At 33.0% G+C, this 21,002-nt stretch overlaps 1 protein-coding gene across 5 annotated transcripts in view; it reads right to left on the reverse strand.

The window, feature by feature from the left end:
* LOC108740371 (tachykinin-like peptides receptor 99D) overlaps window positions 1-21,002 on the reverse strand; it is a 239,604-nt gene that overhangs the window by 83,166 nt on the left and 135,436 nt on the right. The window contains exon 1 of one of the 5 annotated variants that reach the window (XM_018474668.1): window positions 4,136-4,262. The exons of the other annotated variants lie outside the window; for them this stretch is intronic. The gene's annotated coding sequence lies outside the window, so the exon portion shown is untranslated. Of the gene's footprint in view, window positions 1-4,135; window positions 4,263-21,002 lie in introns of those variants that run through there. 5 annotated transcript variants of the gene reach the window in all.

A 21,002-nucleotide genomic window follows, 5' to 3' on the forward strand; every position in this document is an offset into this window, starting at 1 on the left:
TGCAACGTAGAGAAGTAAATATTAGGAAGGGAGTCAGACAGGGATGCACACTGTCACCGCTACTTTTTAATCTATACATCGAAGACGCCATCAACATCATTAAAGACAGTACAACTATAGGGATAGATATACAGGGGCAAAAAATTAGTAACCTAGATTATATAGAGTGGAGGTACGTGTCCAACCAGTCTTAGAACTGACGACCCTATGATGATGATGATGCTTTAACACAAATCCATGTTCATCAAATACCAAATGCAGTCGCGTGGTACTGAACTAAAAACGGTAAAATCTATAATTCAACATAAAAACGTGTAATACCATAAAATGAGTTTCAATAACAAACATGTCATCTGTAGTTAGAGACTAATCTAAAAAAAAATTTTTGAGTATTTCACTTCCAGCAACTACTAGTATATATATATAAACATATATATATATGTATTTTTTTTAGTTGCTCAAAATGACACCGAAGTCAAGGTAATCATAAGGTTGTATGCTGATATAGATAATTACTCAAATTTAAACTATTAAAGAGGGGTTCATTTACGCCTAAAAAATGGTTGATATTTATTAATTGAATTTATTGTATTTATTAATAAATAGAGTTAATATTTTTTACTCCGGACTTGGAAGATGTCTATACCACCACCACAAGTAGAATAATTAAAAAACAGAAATAACTAACAGAATGTTGACTTGTCGAAGACGAAATAGTTTATTATTTTTTTGTGTCTTTGACAATGATGAAAGGAGTCCAAAATATCAATTTCTAAAATTGAAGTTTCCAGGAAACATTTTCACACTGTTTCAAAACTTTTTCAGGATATTGTTTGGATACGGTTGCATAAAAAACTAAATAAAATTCCCCCCTTTAAAACTTAATCAAAAGAGAAAGCTTTTAAACCATATTTATACATCAACATCTAGCATTGATTCTTGATTATACTTATTTCTTTGATAGCGATGTAGGTAGGTATAGGTAATCTTCATAAAATATACAGGATTGAATTTAAATTTGTTCCCCTTCACTTCAACATGAAATATAAAATATTGCTGTAGGATCTACGTTCATCTTATATATTCTCGTCTTGTGACAAAACGTATTTGAAAATTTATTCAAATTTTATTCATGCCCCTAGCAATACACGTAAACAAATTTCAGGTCTGAGAATATAAAAGATAATGTGATGGCAGGTTTTCTGCTAAATCTATTTTGTTGTTTGTTTTCACCTTTTCTAATAAATTTAACTTCCGTTTCAGAACAACAGTGTAAAACAAAACTAAATAACTGAATTAATGAAACATTACACAAAATAGCCTGGACCTCTGTCCCTCCATCTGCCAATCATTTATCACAACTTCTTCTGAACGAATTTGATACGGCATTGAAATTTACTAAAAAGCACTACGACACGATTGGTCATACGGCCTACGCGACTTTCAAATGATGGAAAATGGAAGCAGTAAGAGTAACCTTATTACTGAGTTGTTCAGTCGCAAAAGTACTTACTGCAGTATTTTGTAATGGTTTTCTTCTGAGTAAAAAGCGCGTTACTGTATGAATTGTTTATTCACTTTCTTTGCTTTTTTCGGTGTTTATATATTCGCATGGTCAGATTTTGGCCTGCGTGACCACGAACACCATTTTTGATGGACTAACGCTGCTGCTGTCCTTATTAAGTAATTACCTAAACTTAATAAAAAATTATAAAATTGATTAATTACATATTTACGTATTAATTATCAATAAAAAATATATTATCGATTTTTCGGTCTCTGTTGGTCTCGACAGTACCTACTTGTCGAATATGACTTATTTTCTAATCTGTCAACTGCCCGCTCAAAACCCAATCTGCTTGCTCTATACACAGAACAATTTCATCCGGAGCCTCTTCACTGGTCGAAGGGTTTCGTCTCAAGGAATCCATGTGTTTCATCCTTTCACATGGTCTGTACTAAATCATAAAAGTAAACTCCTGTGATTGGAGCCAACATCTAGCAATCCGTGGAATAAGTTTTTTCTTGTTTTGTGTTTCTTTGATCGCAATTCAGAGACTCCACTACAGCGAGGATCTCCAGCTCGTACGAGTGATATTTTTGTTCTCCGTCCGTCGTCTACCGGTTGTAATAAGTGACGGGATGTAATTTTTGATCAAATTGGACTTGCATCAAAATCCCAGCGATTTCTATCTTACAAGCATCCATATGATCTTCTGTTTCCGTCTTAGGATCAAAGAGTGATAATATCGGCTTGATAACTAGAGCTTGTTTAAGCTCATCAAAAGCTTTTTGTTCTTCCTTTCCCCAACTTCGATGTTACCTTTCCTAAGTCTCGTAGTAAAAGGTTTAGCTACCAGCACATAATTTCGAATAAATTCGCGAAAGTAACCCGTCAATCCAAGAAACTTTTACTCTCTGGGAACTTATCTGAAAACCTAAATAGGTTGCACTGCGACTGGAATCTGGTAATACCCTGAACGCAGATCGAGACTGGTGAAAAACTTGCACCCATGCAACCTTTCCAAATTTTCATCTATTCGTGGCATTCGATAGATTTCCCTTATAGTCAAGTTGTTGAGTTTTCTGAAGTCAATACACATTCTATCGGTATCGTCTTTCTTTTTGACTAACAATAATGGAAATTAATAATTTGAGCTGGATTCAGGAATAATACCACTCCCTAACAACTCATTTATAATTCTTCTGATCTTAACCATCTCACATTCAGTCATATCCGGTAAAGTCGGTAGGTAAACGGTTTCTCATCTGTCAAAGTGATCTTAATATTAAAAAAACAATCACGGTATTCCTTGATAAGGACACGCAATTTATTACATTTGTTTTCCCCAATGGGTCCAATCGATATATTTTTGAGTTCCAATTCGGGCAAAGGATTTTCTCAGAGCAATTAGTGGAGGGTACAGTACACAAGGTTGATCCCTAGCAACGATTTTACCAGTCTTAATTACAAGCTCATTGTCTGACAAATTAATAATTGGTACACAATGCTTTTCTTCGCCCATTATTAATCGAAGAATACAACATTCCTTCCCTTTCCCAGGTCTCAAGCTAATATCAAGTAACAGGTCGCCTTCGCACTCGCCTTTAGTACAAATCTGGACATAACCTACATGATTTGGTGAAACCAGAAGCGTGCCCATGGCCTGCAGGAGTACTTTGAATAGACCTTCTGAAACATTTAATGAAAAAATCCCTTCGAAGAATATTAAACGTTCCGCATCTTTTACAACTACAACGTAAATGTTCGTCCGATCAAAACAAGTACGTCTTGTATAGAATCTGGTACAACATGGGCAGTTACTGCGCCTTCCACTTCATTAACCTTCAACTTAATAGAAGTAGTACCAAAAGGACGAATTCTGCTGTTACCAAATCCGACAATTTCCACACAATTTTTCCTGTCCACAACCAATCCAAGATTTTGACCATTCAACTTAAAAGTTGCGTAATAGATAGTGTTTTCTTCAGACCATTTATAAATATTCTTTAACTCATCGATGGTATGTCACCATGAAACGATATCATGAGTTTCATTTTTCGGATCAAAAGCCGGTATTGCGCCTCCTTTGAATCCAGATGATTCTCGAGGTTATTGTAACTTCTGCAATAGTTTTCGCATGAACCGAGCCATCTGATCTAGGCTATTTGATGGAGCCGACTTCGATGGTACACTTTTTTCCACTGTTTGTACTTGAACAATGGCGTCCTGCGGCGAATCATTTTCCCATACCGAACTAGGCGCACGCCTTCGTTTCTTTGCATTCAACCGTTTTTAGTTCATATCAGCGTTTATCAATTTGAAAAAAAGAAAACTAAGGAAAAACTCTTTCTCACTCGGCAAAAAGGATTGAACGACTACTACCAAAATTGCTTAAATTTTCCTGTCACTCAATACTCTTCGAGCGAAAGTTCTACCCTACACCTGAACCGTAAGAAAAATTAAAAAAAAAGATAAATATAAAAATGTGTATATTAAATTTTGCTATCGTTATACGTAAATATATTAAATTGAAAAAGAAACATACTTAAGTAGACACTAAATAACTTAAATTAACCAGCGCTCAAAACAAAACCAAATCTCCAATTCGGAAGTAAAGAACAAACAAAATACCAATAGTGATGTTCTCGTACTCCGATTCCGATTCCCAACTGTTACGTCTACCCTTCACTCTCTCTATCTAAAAGGAAAAGAAGAAAACAAACATGAGTACCTACTTTTGCAACTCGCCCTATAATTAATAACTTATCGGAAACTCTGGCTTTAGCTTAAAGCGACAACCGACTCCTGCTGCAAATGGGGAGATAAGATTCTTTTTATTTTGAGCCCCTGCTGAAGTCCCCAATGCGTTGGAAACTCTGCGGGAATTCCCAATTTGATTTCAATTTGTATACATTTTATAATTTGGGACAGTTTTTGGCTTATATTTGCATACCTTATTTATTTAATTTTTTAATGTATTGTTAAATTTTTAAGTGTTTTGTACCTATTTGAGAACTGCGAGCTCTCTATTTTTATGTTGTTTAGTTCTTTGATTGACAAAGTGGCGCCAGAATTAAAATTAAGGGATTTGACTTCCCAGTTTCGAGTTTGGTATTCAAAATTCTGTTTTCTTTCAGTATAAGTAAAAGTAACTATTTTATCATCACGAGTAACAGTTGTTTTCGTTACAATTATTATGACCTATGATAGTAGTTGAGGAGAGAAGGAGGAGAAGGACGATTTAAGTTCAAAAAAACTACACAGAAAAATTGTTTCAGTTGACTAAAAATTCACTGAAAATAAAGCCGAACAGGCGGTTAGATATTTTGAAAATTAGTCATCCATGTGTAATAATGCGATTGACGATTAGTTGCAGAATGTTAAAGATAACAAAATACTTAATTGTTCTTTCTTAAGGGAATGTTTTTTTGTGTAGAAGATATTTTGTTAAATCATCATACTCAATAATATTTTGAACAAAAGCATTCGATAAACTAATTATGACATGCACAGGAATTTTACTTTGTAACACTAATAAGCTGACGGATGAAGGCTGAAAGATAACAACGGATTACTTCCATTCCAACGAGTTTATAAGAAACCTTCGTAAGTTCCAGCATGAAATGAACGAGATGAATATCAAACGAGATGAATTCTCCTCCAAGGATTTTATTCTGTTAGAAGTGTGAATAATACGCCTATAGCCTAACCAAATCATTCAATTTTCAACTTACGTGACGTCGTTAACGTTTACCTCCAAGGAATGTACAATAGCTCCTTAAATAGAATGGTTTTAAAGAAAAAATTAAGTTAACCTCGTATTTAATTACTTATGTTTTAATGAAATAGATTTCTGGCTTGGCTCTTGGTGAAACATACTTAAAACAGTTTGTATTATTTGTTTCAAAATGATAATGGCGTAACAGCCGAAACAATATTGTCAGTTTTTCAAATAAAATTCTAACTATTCACTTACGTTTTTATTAACTGTAGATTAAACGTAGCTTAACACTAACAACTTTTTCTCACACGTGGTATGTAAGTTTTAAATGATTTTTTATTGGTAATGAAATAAAACTGTTTTGCTTTTTATCAGTTATTATAGTTTCACTCTACAACTGTTTTGGTTTTTAAGCCTTTATCAAGAGTACCTACTATAGTCAGTTACTAATTCTATTTGTGAAATTATTTTCATTGATTAATTATTAACTTACATTTTTATTAGCAAAGAGTTATCCGAAATTCGCATATTTTTCCCGGATAAATGGTACTTTTTACTTTTTACTTATCAATTTAATATTTCATTTAATATCCAACATACTTGGAATCAACTGCCCTTCATAAGTACCGAAGGGCAAACGGAAGCAACATAGAAGATTTCGTGGATGTACCCAATACATTTTTGCAAGTTGTACTTTTGACTTTAAAGTAAATATACCAATGACACACTTTATACTTGGCACGCTCAAGCTTAATCTTTAGGTACCTACTGGTGCCGCAAATCATTTTGTCACGCCGCCAAACACATCTACTTCAATTATCTTTCTCTTTGTTTCATTGTGGTCCTCATAACGTCCAACGCATCCATTCTCATAATTAACACGTTCGCATTTAAATCTATTTTTTGCTTTAGCCTTCGTGCTTTTTGGTTTTATTGTATACGTACAGTGATGTACAAGATACCTTTAATAAAGTATCTGGTATACAAAATGCAAAATACTATTAAATTGAGTATTTCAGATACTAGATGCAAATAACTTTCGGAATGGTATCTGAAATACTAGATATAAAATACGTATCTTTTGAATACTTTTTATAGATAAAATACTTTTGTAAAAAAACATTTTTTTTAATGAATGTTTATTTTTTTACATATAAATCGCGTTGATCGCGCAAACGTGACACAACATAATATTATATTTTTAAGATTTTAATTGAGACTTAACTAAAAACAGTTCTTTCAACAGTTTATCGCTCATTTTTCTTCGATCAGGCCTCATGATCATGCCCCCAAATGAGAAGAAGAGTAGAACTTGGCAAACAGGTGTTGTAACTTAAATACAAGATACAAAATGAATTTTAAAAAGAGTTTTATAGATGCAAGATGACAATACGTATTTTGTATCTTGTATCTGTATTTCAGATACTTGTGTCTTAGATAAGTTACATCTCTGACTGTATAATTGTGATTCTTCCGCCTTGACTTCCAATCCCTTTCTTTTATTGATGAATTTGGAACTTGTCGATGATTAGGTCAAACTTTCCAACCCTATGTAATACTGCAGGGTACCGGTAAAATTTTCAGTGCATTATTACTCCTAGTTTCTATTATGTCATCAGTGCCTGACGTTCTGAGTAAACCTCGGAAAAAGTCCTAGTCCTTCCAAATTTCTTTCCTTTTGATCTCCCAATGTCTTAGAATTAATTGAAAGCAGTTTTACGAATTGCATTTCTGTTTTGCTCTTTTTCTGTAACGATAAGTGCAACTCTCCCAAATAATACTATAATTTAAGAATCTACAATAATATCCCTAAATTTTAACTTGAAGACAAAAAATCTAATATATAAAATACTCGTGTCGCGGTGTTTGTTGTCAAACTCCTCCGAAACGGCTAGACCGATTTTGATGAAATTTTGTGTGCTTATCGAGTAGGTCTGAGAATCGGCCAACATCTATATTTCATAACCCTAAATTTAAGGGTGGTCCACCCTAAAATTTTTTTTTATTTTTTGAACAGAATTTTTTATTTTTATTTTTTCATGATTCAAAATTGAAAAATACATACAATTGTAAATTTTCACCCTTATACGATCAACCCCTGATTTTTAATCTCTTCCATCCACAGATCCACAAGATGACAATCGAATATAATAATTGTAGTATACAATAATTTTCATTTTATCTTCTATCAACCAATCAGTTATCCCCGCCAGGTGTCTCGCCTTGTCACTTCTCAACCTGCAAACAGCACGGAAAAGGGATGAGAACAAAGCCGGCTTCCTTTCTTTTACCCTCTATACACTTTTTGTCCATTCTTTTTTTATTTTTGGCTTTATTGAATCAGGGTTCGATTCCGGAGAGGGAGCCTGAGAAACGGCTACCAGATCCAAGAAGGCAGCAGACGCGCTAATTACCCGGTACGGGGAGGTAGTGACGAACAATAACGATAATAAGCAAATGAATAATGAAGATCAATTTGGCTGACGTTTATAAATTTGTACAATTTAAAAGAACAGTACCTAAATAAATAATTAATAAATTAAAAATAAGAAAATGCACATTTACAAAATTAACAAAACACAATGTGCGTTTTTTTAATTTGTTATTTTTTAATTATGAATTTAATTTTTTATAACTTAACAATTCATTAATGTCTTCTAAATTCACACCCATAATGAATACAATATTAAGTTACTTTTTTGTCAACATTAAGCATTTCAAATTGATTTATTTAAATATTCTATGTACAGTTAACGATGCCAGCAAGACGCAAAGGGTCCAATTTGAGTTGTCGAACAAACAAATCAAGAGACATGCAAGATAGAATAGCACAAAGATCAGGCGAACAAATCCAACAAGACAATGAAGATGTTCGTGTGAGCTTGGCGCAGTTACGTGAATCACAATTGCAAGAAAAAATTTCCTAAAAAAATATTTTCTACAAATAGCGTATATGGCAAAACAACGTTAACATGCTGACCCGGCAGCATGTTCACCGTTTGCGGGAAAAACTGCTTAGCTGAAATTACAGGTAAATATAACAAATACGACCAGCAATATTATATTACACCATCACATATGTAGGTCCTCCGCTCAAATTAGAAAGAATTCATAAAAGTTGTTGGTCAAGGAAACGTTTTAATTAACAAGTGTGTCAATGGATAGAGAGAAACCAGCATCCTGAAAAATGTCCTTTATGTACCTAAGTTAAAAAGAAACTTTATTTTATTTGGACGAGTAGTGACTAGACAAGGCTATAGTATTATAAAGCAACAAACTGATGCCTTACCTAATGTATAAGGATAATGAGATAGTGATGTGCGCGTCCTTACAAAACAACAATTTGTATGAGTTAAAAATGAAAACTATACAAAATGTATTGTAGTACAAACATTGAACCATAAAACATGACATAAACGTCTGGGACACTTGAATGTGAAAAAAATACAGAAAATGTGCAAAAACTACGTGATCACTGGTGTGGACTTATCAAACTGTGACAAGTTTTGTATATGAGGATTGTGCTTATGGCAAGCATGCTCGTCAACCTCTCTAAAAATCAAACAGGAGACCACTACAACCAGGCGATATTGTTTACCATATAAACGAAGCATTTTGACATTTTTGGTAGTGGTTAATATGAAATATCAATATTGAAATTCATTTTCAATTTTTTATACACTACAAACTACCTTAGGTTAATGAGGGAAAATTTGTTGTTATTGCCACGCTTAGTGGTCAGTGCATTGGTGCGTAAAGCCAAAGAGCCCGGGTTCGATTCCCGGCGAGGGTGTGACAACAGCAACAAATTTTCCCTCATTATCCTAAGGCAGTTTGTACTGTGTAAAAAATTCAAAATGAATTTAGATATTGATATTGTTTACAGTAACGTTTGTGGCCCTTGAATGTACCATATGTTCAAGGTATGAGATATTCAATCAGTTTTAAGCTGCTACAAGCTTCAGATGGAGACGAACACCCTTTCTATATTGAGAAAATAAAACTTTTTGTCCCACAATTTTTATTTAAAACTGACAATTGTTTCGGCTTTTATGCCATTATCAAAGTGAATGTATAAAAATATTTTACATGGTATTTATAAGAGGGTTGAAACGTATTGCAATTCTTCCGAAAATCGGTTTAGTCATTCGTTACTTGTTTGTGTTGTGTTACAGCTTTTGATATTTCCAAAATTTCTAGGAGATTTAAACGTCTGCTTTTATTGCAGTTATGTAGAAGATTTACACTACTGCAATCTATGGAATGATTATTATTAATACAATGATTTGCTAGACCTGAATTATTTTTATGATTTTGAATAGATTTTTTATGTTCGTTTAAACGTATCTGTAAAGAGCGATCTGTTTGACCTAAGTAAATAGATTGACAATTGAGACATTTTATTTGATACACTCCATTTTTGTCGAGGGTATCTTTTTTTATCGATTTTATTACTGATTAATAGGAAACCTAAATTAGTTTTATTTACTTCTAATTTTCTTAACTTATTGGTAATGTTGTTAGTAATTTTAGGTACATAATTTACAAATGCAAAAGGTTTCTATTTAGTGGTGACACAAGGGTAAAAAGGGAATTTAATTTCATTTTTTAATGAATGAGGTCGTCAATCAAGGAAATAGCATAACCGTTATTTTTGGCCAAAAGATTAATCGTTTATACATCTTTATCATAGTTTTCTTTACTTAAAGATAGATTCAATAACCTCTGTATATAAGAATGAAAAGGACTTAATTTTATTTTGTGTACCTATCTTGAATTCGCTGGTATCAACGTGTCTGTGGCCGTTGGTTTACGATAGATATCAATATTTATGTGATATTTGCATCTTGTTAATTTTAATTTTCAGTTACCCATGGTCTCATCTTTCCTCTTCTGCAATTCCTCTTCCACTTCTTCCATTTTTTCTTTTAATTTCTTTTGTAGTTCATCCATTGCTTCCTCTATTAGTGTGGTTCTTTGTTCAACTCATGATAGGAAAGAGTGGAAGTGCATGTCCAACCAGTCTTAGGACTGACGACCACATAATGATGATTACATGTTTAGACGTGTTTATCTTCTTTTCTTTTTCCTGGTTTTCTTTTTTTAAGCTTCCGATGTCCAGTTTCATTTCATTCATTTCCTGCTTTATCCTTTTTTCTAGGTTTATAAATTTGTCCTTCAAGTCATCGTTTCCCTTCTCTATTTTTTCATGCAGGTTTTTCCATCTTTCTTCCTCTTCTTCGTCTCTTTTCTGTTGTTTTTCTTCATCTTCCTTCCATTCTTTTCTCTAACATTTGCATCAGTGTATCTTTTCCGCACATTGTCTCCTTATTTTTGTTTTATACGCTATATTTTTTACTGCCTTTACTTTCTGGGCTCTCTTTTTAGCTTCTGTACTTTTCTCTAGCCAGCGTTCTAGATTTCCTGTGCTGTTACCTCTGCTTGAGTTTGATGATGATCGGCTTTCGTTTTCAGATCCATATGGTCTGTCTCTTTTTTTTTATTTTTTTTTTTTTTTGGTTTCGATGACTGTCTCATTCAGTTCTCAGTCATCGCGAATTAACATTTAACAATGTAATATGTAGTATGTCAGCTCCCTAGTCGATTTTTTTATGTGCTTTCGTGTCTAGTCCGGTTTTCCGTTTTTTTTTTTTTTAATTTCTTTCGACAACAGAGTTCATACACCGATTATATTTGAGGGCAAGAAGTACAATGAACTGCTTTCCATATCGTACCCCAAAAGGTGTAAGTGAGGTTCCTTGGCATCAGCCCGTCTTCACTTGCTTAAAGTTAACCAGTGAAAACTGAAATGACCAGAAAATAATAATAATGAGTATTTTGTTCTTGATATTGTCTTAATTTTCAGTACCAGAAAAGACGAGATCCATATGCCTTGGCTCTTGCGATAACGCTATTAATTGTCGAAATTGCAAATCATAATTTGTGTTTGAATAACAGCACGACAAAAGTTTTACATAAAATTGAATTTTTTTAAATTACGTTTTAAAAAAACAGCTCTAGTCAAAGTTTTAATAGGTTTTCTCCGCAGGACGGCGCTGTTGGATATCAATGGTAATAGGAATGTTTTGCTTCTTAAACATGGAAGCAAAGCTTTTGGGAAAAGTGAAAATGTTGACGATTTACATATAATTCAGATCTGGCCACATTTATTACCAACCTCGATTGCGGGTGACATTCACATTTCCATTTCCTTCTTTTGGTCCCTTTGATTTCCTCTTCTCTATTGATTTAGAAGTAATTAATGTTTAAGGCATTGGTGATATTTATTTCGGCTTTTTACAAGAGACATGTATTTTCTTTAGATCCGAAGACGCAGTATTTAAATTGCTTGCATTAATATTTTTGTATTTTAAAAGTTAAACTCGCGTCAATTGCTTGGTTTGACTGTAGCAGAACATAATGGTATTTTTAAACCCATGTTAAAAAGTATCGCTATTAATTGTCAACCCCATATATATAACAGCAGTAGAATACTGAGAATTTTTAATAGAAGATCGTTGTGCCCGAAATATCTTGCGAATATTAAAATAAAACAAACAACTTTTCTACAATAATGTAATTCAAAGTAACTTTTCTGTACTCTTGAAAATGACCGAGTAGGTTGAAACAATTATCGAGTTGTTATTTTAATTATATGATTGTTGAAACATTCCTGTATTTTATTTATTATTCAACATGTGTCTTCGCAAATACATCTACGATAGTCTTAATATTATTTTGCGAAGCTCGAAAATTTGAAAAACACATCAACTTATGTCAATTTGAGGATAAAAGAAAAAAAATTTGGTTCACGCCTTCACTACTCTCTGTGAGGTAAACGTAAATTCGAATTTAGAATATTTCGCAAATCACGTGCAACAATTCTCCCGCACGTCCCTCAACCCATTTTGAATGTTTTAATAAATGTTTAGTAGGTACCTTTCATTAGATATGTGGGGAGAGTGATTCAGAAATGTTTTCCTGAAGTCTTTTATTCTTCTTTTCTTTTCTCTTATTAGCCGACACCGCTAAAACAGACCTTTCGCCAGCTTCAGCTTTTATAAATAAAACACACTATAGTTTTTTTTATAGAAAAATATAATGCAGATCTTGCCGTTTCCAGGTTTTCATTCATAGAACAAGGAGATGTTCAGAGACATAATATTGTCAAGTGTGTAAAGAACGATGGAGAATGAAACTTACCTTTATTCCATCTGCACATGTTTTAATCGCGTAGGTATTTATTATACTCTCGATTGGTTTTTGCATAAGGCGGTTACTTTTAAACTACAGGGCACATATTTAGGAGTTACCATTTATACAGAAAAAGGACTTTGTGCTCAAATGCTTACTTGTCGCTTACATAATTCAATGCACAAAATATTCCTTATGTAGCACGAATTGCCGTTTTTCACACATTACAGTATGATTTAGGCATAAGAAACCCGGCCGCACTACACGTTGAGTGCCGTATTTGTCAATTTAGAAAACAACATAACACCCCACAAAGAGCAAATGCTGTTCTTTCCTCAGGTAAAATGTTAACAATTATTCTGGGATAGCCATGGAGCTGCCTAATCGATTACATTGAAAAGGAATGACCATTACAGAATTATTACTCAAGCTGAAAACAAATTGCGGAAAATGGTCACATTTGCAGAAAAAAAGGATTTTATTTCATCAAGACAATGAAGACCCCTTTACTCCCCAAAGAGATTTTTTTCTGTTAAACATTGCGATAAGATGATAGAGGTTTTTATTAAGTCACATTCGTAAATATAACTATTTTTCAGAGAAAACTTCAATCACCATTTGGACGAGTTAAGACGATGAGACACTACTGGGAGAAGTGTATAGACTTGCAAGAGGACCATGTAGAAAAATACAAATAAATTAAAAGAATGTTTTGTTTTTTTTTTGTGAGGCTGGAGATATTCCATATGAACAAGGTTTCAATAGTTGTAATTGTATTACAGATGCATTTCAAAAAGATTGCTTGATGTTTATAGGGTTCGCCAAATATGATCGGTCAAAGGGGTGTTCAATAGGTGAAAAGTAATCGCTTCGACAGTTAATTTGCATTATTGTCAATGTTTTGACGCTCTGATAACACATTTTTGTTGTACTGAGCATCATGCTCGCAGTTATTATCCGAATAAACCAGTAATGATTCAAAAATTACTATCAACTGCGATGTATTGAAATAATAAGTATTAAAATTCTTACTAATTTTATTAAAAGTTTTAAGGAACAAGAAATAAAAACATTTTGCTGATCAGGACAACGAAAGGAATAAAGTCATACTCAATTACACACAGATACCAAATGGTAAAATTGAACTATTTACAAACGAAAGATCATTACTGTTATACTTAATAGTTTTTCTTCTTTTAACGGGCCACGACCCTTCGTAGAAAGTAGTACTTGTCCGTGTTGTATAAAAATTGCCATTATTTTTTTCAATGCAAAGAAAGCAATAAAATTAACAATTAAAAACTGTAACCCGACTATGGACAAAAAGAAAAAATTTTAGAAAACTGTAATCTGGCAAGGATTAAATAAAAGAAAAAGAAAGTAAAAAATATACTAGATTGCTATCATCGTCTTATTAAGTAGAACAAGTCTTTTGAAATGTTACATACTCCTGCTTATTTAGTTTTATTGAAGTCTTTTGGTAGTTTTAGATTCATTACGTTATAACTCAATTCAAACACTGTAACACGAAATGACCCATAATGAAAATAGGCGAGATAGGTTGGTAGGACACCTTCTCAGGTATGAAGGTCTAGTCAGAGACATATTAGTGGCAGAAACGGGAGTTAGGAGGGGTAGAGGTGGATCTAGATTACATTACTGTTCGCAGATAGTTAGGGATGTGGGCTGTTCTAGTTTTAGGGAAATGCGAAGTTTAGCTCAGGATAGGAAAGAGTGGAGGTACGTGTCCAACCAGTCTTAGGACTGATGCCCTTATGATGATGATGATGATGAATATTACAAAATGTTTCATATTACACCAACCAGGATATCAGTGCAAATAATTAGTATTTTTGATTTAATTTCATTCATTTTTTTGTCCGACTTTTACCTCACTTAAAGAAAAAAGATTTTGCAACCCCTGAAATCATAAAAAACACGTAGGTACTACTCCTTCGATTAATAATACAGGTAAATCATTCTGCATTTAATTAAATTTCACTAAAACTAATAGATATCTCCTTAGTTTGTAAATGCCTTCTTGTATGGCATCCTGAATTTCTTCATTTAATATATGTATGTAGACTATTCCTGCATTTTTACTAGGCATTAAATAGCTGGTGAGGTCTGATGTTAGTATTTTAGTGGGATTATCTAAATCATATTATTATTAATAATTTGTGATCCCCCTTCTAAATACTGGAAAATTTAAAATAACGAATGCCAGATTGTATGTTACGATTAGCAATCTTTTGAGTCAAGTAATTGTGAGAAACAATGGAGCTCTCTCAGTGTTTTCTTAGATTTCATTCGCATTTTATTCCGAACTCTGCATTTGTTGCACAATATAATAAATGGAATACAGAATAACAAGGCATTTTAGGAAATTTCGGTGCATTTATGCAAGGAGGAGTGGACTATTTCACAGATTTTCAGAAACGCACCTTTCATTATTTAAAAACTACAACGATCAATTTTAGTTTACACCTGCAATAAAAATAAGGGAAACTTTCAATGTAAACTTTGATAAACAAATATAAAAATTGGAAGTCGGTTTTTACCTAATCCTTTCTAATAAACAATAATACATCAGTAATCACTAGCACAAACGCAGACATAAAATGCCTTATATAACCGGAGACATCGACGTGACCCAACTCCATTCAATGTTATTTTATCGATATTCAACGTTTGCTTCAATTTAATCGTGCTTGTCGGCCTAATATAGAAACTGGAGCCCAAGAAAGTAGAAGTCACCGATTTTCGATATCTCTAGGGAGTCCGATAACTCAGAATGGGAAAAGCGATCGAGACATAAAACAAAAAATAACGCAGAATTGAATCAATTTTAACAAAAAGAAATCAACTGCTACATTCTTAAATGTTTATTTTAGAAATTCGAAGAAGGTTACCTACCTATTGTATGTAAGCATGTTTGGAGCACACCTTTATATGCGTACAAAACGTCGACGGTGGATGTCCGCAAAAGTGGCAATTAGATGCGTTTAAAAGGTGCTGTTGTAAGCGAATAGAATAAATTAAAAGTGAGGGTGTACTGGAAAAAGTAGGAGACCAGAATGCTATATGAAGGTCGATAAGGAAAAGGTGAAACAGGATAGTAGTAATCTAAGACATATCAGAAGTAGAAACATAAGTAAATAAGGCCAGAGGAATATCTAGCCTAAATTATTGTTTTCAACTTGTTAGTACTTCGGAATATTCAAATTTTCGCGAAATGCATGATATATATAAGGTTCGTCGCATATAGTTTTACAAATGAAGGTGATTTATGTGTGAATTAAAGAAAACTTTTGAGTTTTATGTAGCACTACCTGTTTTCGTAACGCAACATGTCATTGGCGGAAAAGCTACCTAATTGTTCCCATTCGGTTACCTATGTAGGTCACGGAAGCACTCCATAAATGTAATGGTATGCAATGTTCACTTGAATGTATGTATATAAATACGTACCTACGTAAATGTGAATACGCTTTTATAAAGAAATCAATAATGCGAACGCACTTCATAAGGTAACACTTTCATAATAACAGAACAGTGATTAAGGGTGTGGGAATACACATTACGGAAATGAATGGGTAAGCTAGCTAATATGTCACCAGAGAACAGGCCNCAAAAGTAAAGTAACATAAATGTATTGCAGTAATATTTATAATATCTAAACAGTAGATTCATTCTAATAGTTAAGCATGCAGGCGCAGGCCGCTTATCTATTATGCGTAGACAGGGCTGTGGACATCACTCGCCCATCCTTAGATTGAGCCGTCCCGGCGAAATTGATATTTTCCAAGTTTGGATTTAGGGAACATTCCTTGAGCTCCAATAGTTCAAATTTTGGTGTGGGTTTACCTTTTCTTTTTCTATACAAAAGCCATAATAATACAACTACAACAGAAACAGTAATTATTGTAATGTATTTGTTGTAAATCATCATTATCAGGATTGCCTGTTATGAATTTAATTCCAGTTCCCAAGAAGTTTAGTAATCCTCTTTTAGTATTTTTGCGTATTGTTGTTCAAAGAATGCGAGACGTCTTTCTAATAATCGAAGTGCTGGGCCATTTCTTTTATTTTCTCCAATTTTATATTTGATAAGAGTAGCAGCATTTAATAGTTTTAAATATGACGAATACAATGAAGAGTGATTGACAGCGAAATATATGCAGGTCCTAACTCTTCTTTTAAATATCCAGCGGTAGTGTTAATTTCCTGGATCTTGAGGTTCACGGCTGGAAGAGACTTCCAACTGATCCTGTAAAGAAATTTATTTTCTTAGTCTTCTCATTTGAGATAAATGACGGTTGGTAGATTTCTTATTCTTCTCTGGGGGATGTTAAGTATGTTTTTGTCATTTTTATTTCCAAATGTGGCAGGTTGATACTTATTTTTTGATTTTCGCTGTGGTTGAGTCCTTACAAATACTCTTTCCTGTGTTATTTCGACATTGGCATCATTTCTGTTTCTATTAACGTAATTGAGGCGTTTCTGTGCTCTCTCTTTTTGTTTTTGAAATAATTGCTTGTAAAATTTTATTAATCCTTTTCTTCTACTTTGAACATATACATGCATTGAAGGTTTTTGTAAAGAGGTTCGTAATGGATCAATTTATTTAAAAGGTCCGTATAAAATTTCAAAAGGTGTAAAATCGGTTGAAGAGTGAATGCTATTATTATACATATATACTGCAGTTTGTACATTATCCTCAAGAGTGCTCTCTGGATCATTTTCTCGTAAAATTCTTAATTTTTCTGCTAGATTTTTGGCCAGTAAAATTTTCTTCTTAGTTTTTTATACGTTTCATTTATTCCTGTATGCATAGTAGTGTGATATTATTTGGTAATGTCTAGTTGGTCTTCTAACGTAGTGATATTTTCTAATTTTTGAGTACATTTTATTAATGTAAATGGTATTATTTCATAATTACGTTGTAATGTTTCAACCAGTTGTCTTTCTAAACTTTCATCTTTAAAATATATTCCTACTCTTGTTAAATCGTTCATTAACTGAATTTGTGATACCAAGTAGTCTATATTTCTACATTTAATTTCGTAAATGGTATTTTTAAATACTCTTCTTTTAATAGTATAGTTTGTTTCTCCTGAATTAACAATGATTTGTTGTTTAAATGTATTAAGTGGTTCCTCACTGATATCTAAATTAATTACGGGGCTTTCAGCAGCTGTATGGGCTGTTTGACTTGAATTATCAGATCTATTATTCCTGTACTCTTCTATTACACTATCCATATTTTCTTCTAATTCTGAATCTTCAACATTAGGTAACATGGATAACATATCAACCTGTTCGGGTAATAACGTTTATCTGGTATTTATTTCAACTCTACTAAGTGCATCGGCGACAAAAGTTTTGTTTTCCTTTTATGTGACTTATTTCAAATTCGTATTCTAAGATCATTACTTTATATTTTTGAAATTTTGAATTAAGTCCTTTGGCATTCATTAACCATACCAAAGGTTGATGGTCAGTTTCAATTGTAAATCTTTTTCTTACTAAATATGGTCGAAAATGTTTGCACGCCTGTGTTATAGAAATAAGTTCTTTTTCAATTGCAGATAAGTTTCTTTGATGATTAGTTAGCGTTTTCGAATAAAATGCAATTGGTTTATTTTCTTGTGAAAGCACTGCTCCTATTGATACATTTGAAGCATCAGTTGGTAATTTAAACGGCTTATTATAATCGGGAAATGACAATACGGGTGCGTTGCATAAAATTTCCTTACATTTATTAAAACAGTTGATAAATTCTTGCTCTTTATTATTTATAATTGTTCCTTTTTTCAATCTCTTGTTTAATGGAGCTGTTAATTTTGCAAAGTCTTGTATAAATTTTCGATAATATCCTATAAGTCCTAAAAATGATTTTAAACTAGTTCGATCATGAGGTATTGGGAAATTTTTAATGGCTTTCAGTTTGTCGGGATTTGGTGAAACTCCTTCAGCAGTAACAACATGTCCTAAAAATTGTACCTCTTTGCGCAAAAATTTACATTTATCGGGTTGTAGTTTAAGATTATACTGTTTTAATTTTTCAAAGATAAGTTTAAGATGATATAAGTGTTCTTGCAACGATTTTGAGAATATTATAACGTCATCGATATATACGAAACAGAATTTGTATATATAGGGTCGTAGAATATTTTCCATAACTCTCTGGAATGTTGCGGGTGCATTTTTCAAACCGAATGGCATCCGAAGATACTCATAGTGTCCTCCTTCTACAGTAAATGCGGTCTTTTCAACAGATTTTTCGTCGATTTCTATTTGGTGGTATCCCTGAGCTAGATCGAGAGTAGAAAAATAGGTACATCGTCCTAAATTGTCCAAAATTGTATCAATGCGCGGTAAAGGATACTTATCCTCCACGGTTACCTGGTTTAATTTACGATAGTCTATTACCATCCTATATTTTCGTTTTCCACTTGCGTCTTGCTTTTTTGGTACAATCCACACGGGTGATGAGTATGGCGATATGGAAGGTTGGATAATATTCTTCTTTAATAAATCTTCAATTTGTTGTTTTATGTGTTCCTTCAGGTGATAAGGATGTCTGTAACCTTTGACGTAAATTGGGTCATCATTAGTTGTTCTAATGTTATGTTTAACAGTATTTGTGAATGTTAGTCCTGTTTTGTTATCATAAAAGATGTCGTGGTAGTCATTTATCAGTTTCATTATTTTTACCTTTTCTTCTACATTCATATAGGAAACTCTGATTAATTCGCTAATGTCTGCTAAATTTTCAGGTTGGTCGAATGGAAATACTTTAGATTCGTCATAAGCATCCATAGTCTACTTGTACAGGTTCATCAAATATATAACTTGTTTCTTCGTTACACGGGATATTTACTGTCATTTTCTGCATTTGCTAATACTTCCATACTTTGTTCTAAAGAGTGTTTGAATATAACTTAATAAAATTTATATCGACTGGTACTGATAAAATTTTATTCTTTGTCTTTACCTTCGTTGGAACAAATACTGTAGGATTAGTGTATGTATTCATTTTAAAAGTTTTGCCTTTAAGTTTAATTGTATCATTCTTCATATCTATTTGAGCATCCAAATTTGCGAGGTCTTTAGTTCCTAAAAGTCCATCAAATTTTGTATGCCAGTCAAGTAGGCAAAAGTGCATATTTTCGTTAATTCCTAAGTCTTGTAAGAGCGGTAATTCACAGTTATAGTTGGCGGTATGTATAGCGTTAACTGATTTTATCCAAAAAGGTTGAATAAAAATACTTTCAGGTGGTAATTTGTCCATTAGATTTTCATTTAGTAAGGAATTGTCGGCTCCTGTGTCTATAAGAATTTTTAAACCGTTAGGAAGAGTAATAAAGGGTAGCTTTGAAATTTGTTGAAGGTGATTAGTATCCACTAGGTCTTCTGGTCTATAAAGGCAGTCATCGTAAACTTTTATTCATTTTTAGCTTCCTCAGTTAATTCTTCTGGCTCTTCTCGTAATTGTTGTTGATAGAATTCTGCGTATTCTTCTGGGGTCATTAACTCCGGTTCTTCAAAGTTAGAAACGTCCATAGGTTCTTCTTTTCGTTGACAAGATGAAAATTGTATTTCTCGTGCATGTTGACATAGGTGTTGGGTGTTGTCTGCTAGTTGATGGGTTTTGTGGCGAAAATACATTTTTTGGTTTTCCAAAAACTTGTTCATTAGAAGGGAAATGATGTTTAACTGGTCTTGTTTGATATTGTATGGGTCCTGTAGGGAAGCTTGACGTATTTTGTGTTCGTTGGAAGAAGTGATTATTTGTTACAGGTGTCTGACGAGGTTTTACGGAAAAAACTGTTGGTTTTGGCTTACTAAATGTATTATGAACGAAATAACGTTGCTCATAAGTTACACATTTATCGTAGGCATCTTTAAGTGATGTAGAGTTAGAATAACTTAAGTAGGTCCTAAATGGTTCTTTAATATTTATCAAAAATATATGCAAAGCTCGATCTTCATATCCCACCATTTTGTCAAGTGCGTTATCCGCATCTCTAAGTGTTAAGTGATTTACCATGTTAGTTAATTTTGCTTTAAGTTCTTTGTAAAATTGCGTATAATTTTGATTTGGTTTTTGAACAGTCTGCATCAAATCGTATTCAAGAGTACTTTCATTTCTTTTGTCTTCAAAATTTTCTATCAGCGCGGATTTTAATAAAGCTAGTGTTGCCCAAACGCAAGAACAAGACGAGATTTAGCCAGTCTTGGTCTTGGTCTTGCGCCAATACACCTGGTCTTGGTCTTGGTCTTGCGCTCCCAGTCTTGGTCTTGGTCTTGGTCTTGCGCTCCCAGTCTTGGTCTTGGTCTTGGTCTTGCAGCAAGAGTCTTGCAAGTCTTGCAATTACCTATTAGTCTATTACTATTTATTAAAGTTTACTTTAAATCNTTAAATAGTCGTTAAAGCGAGCAGGTAAATAGTAAGTATAGAAATAGAATTATAAGGGAAGAATATTTACACAACAATAATATAACACACAATGAAATTTACAATGATAACAATACACAAAGATATTTACAAAAATTCCAAACACACAAATACAGTTT

This window comes from Agrilus planipennis, unplaced genomic scaffold (genome assembly GCF_000699045.2).
Source record: "Agrilus planipennis isolate EAB-ADULT unplaced genomic scaffold, Apla_2.0 scaffold75, whole genome shotgun sequence".
NCBI lineage: Eukaryota > Metazoa > Arthropoda > Insecta > Coleoptera > Buprestidae > Agrilus > Agrilus planipennis.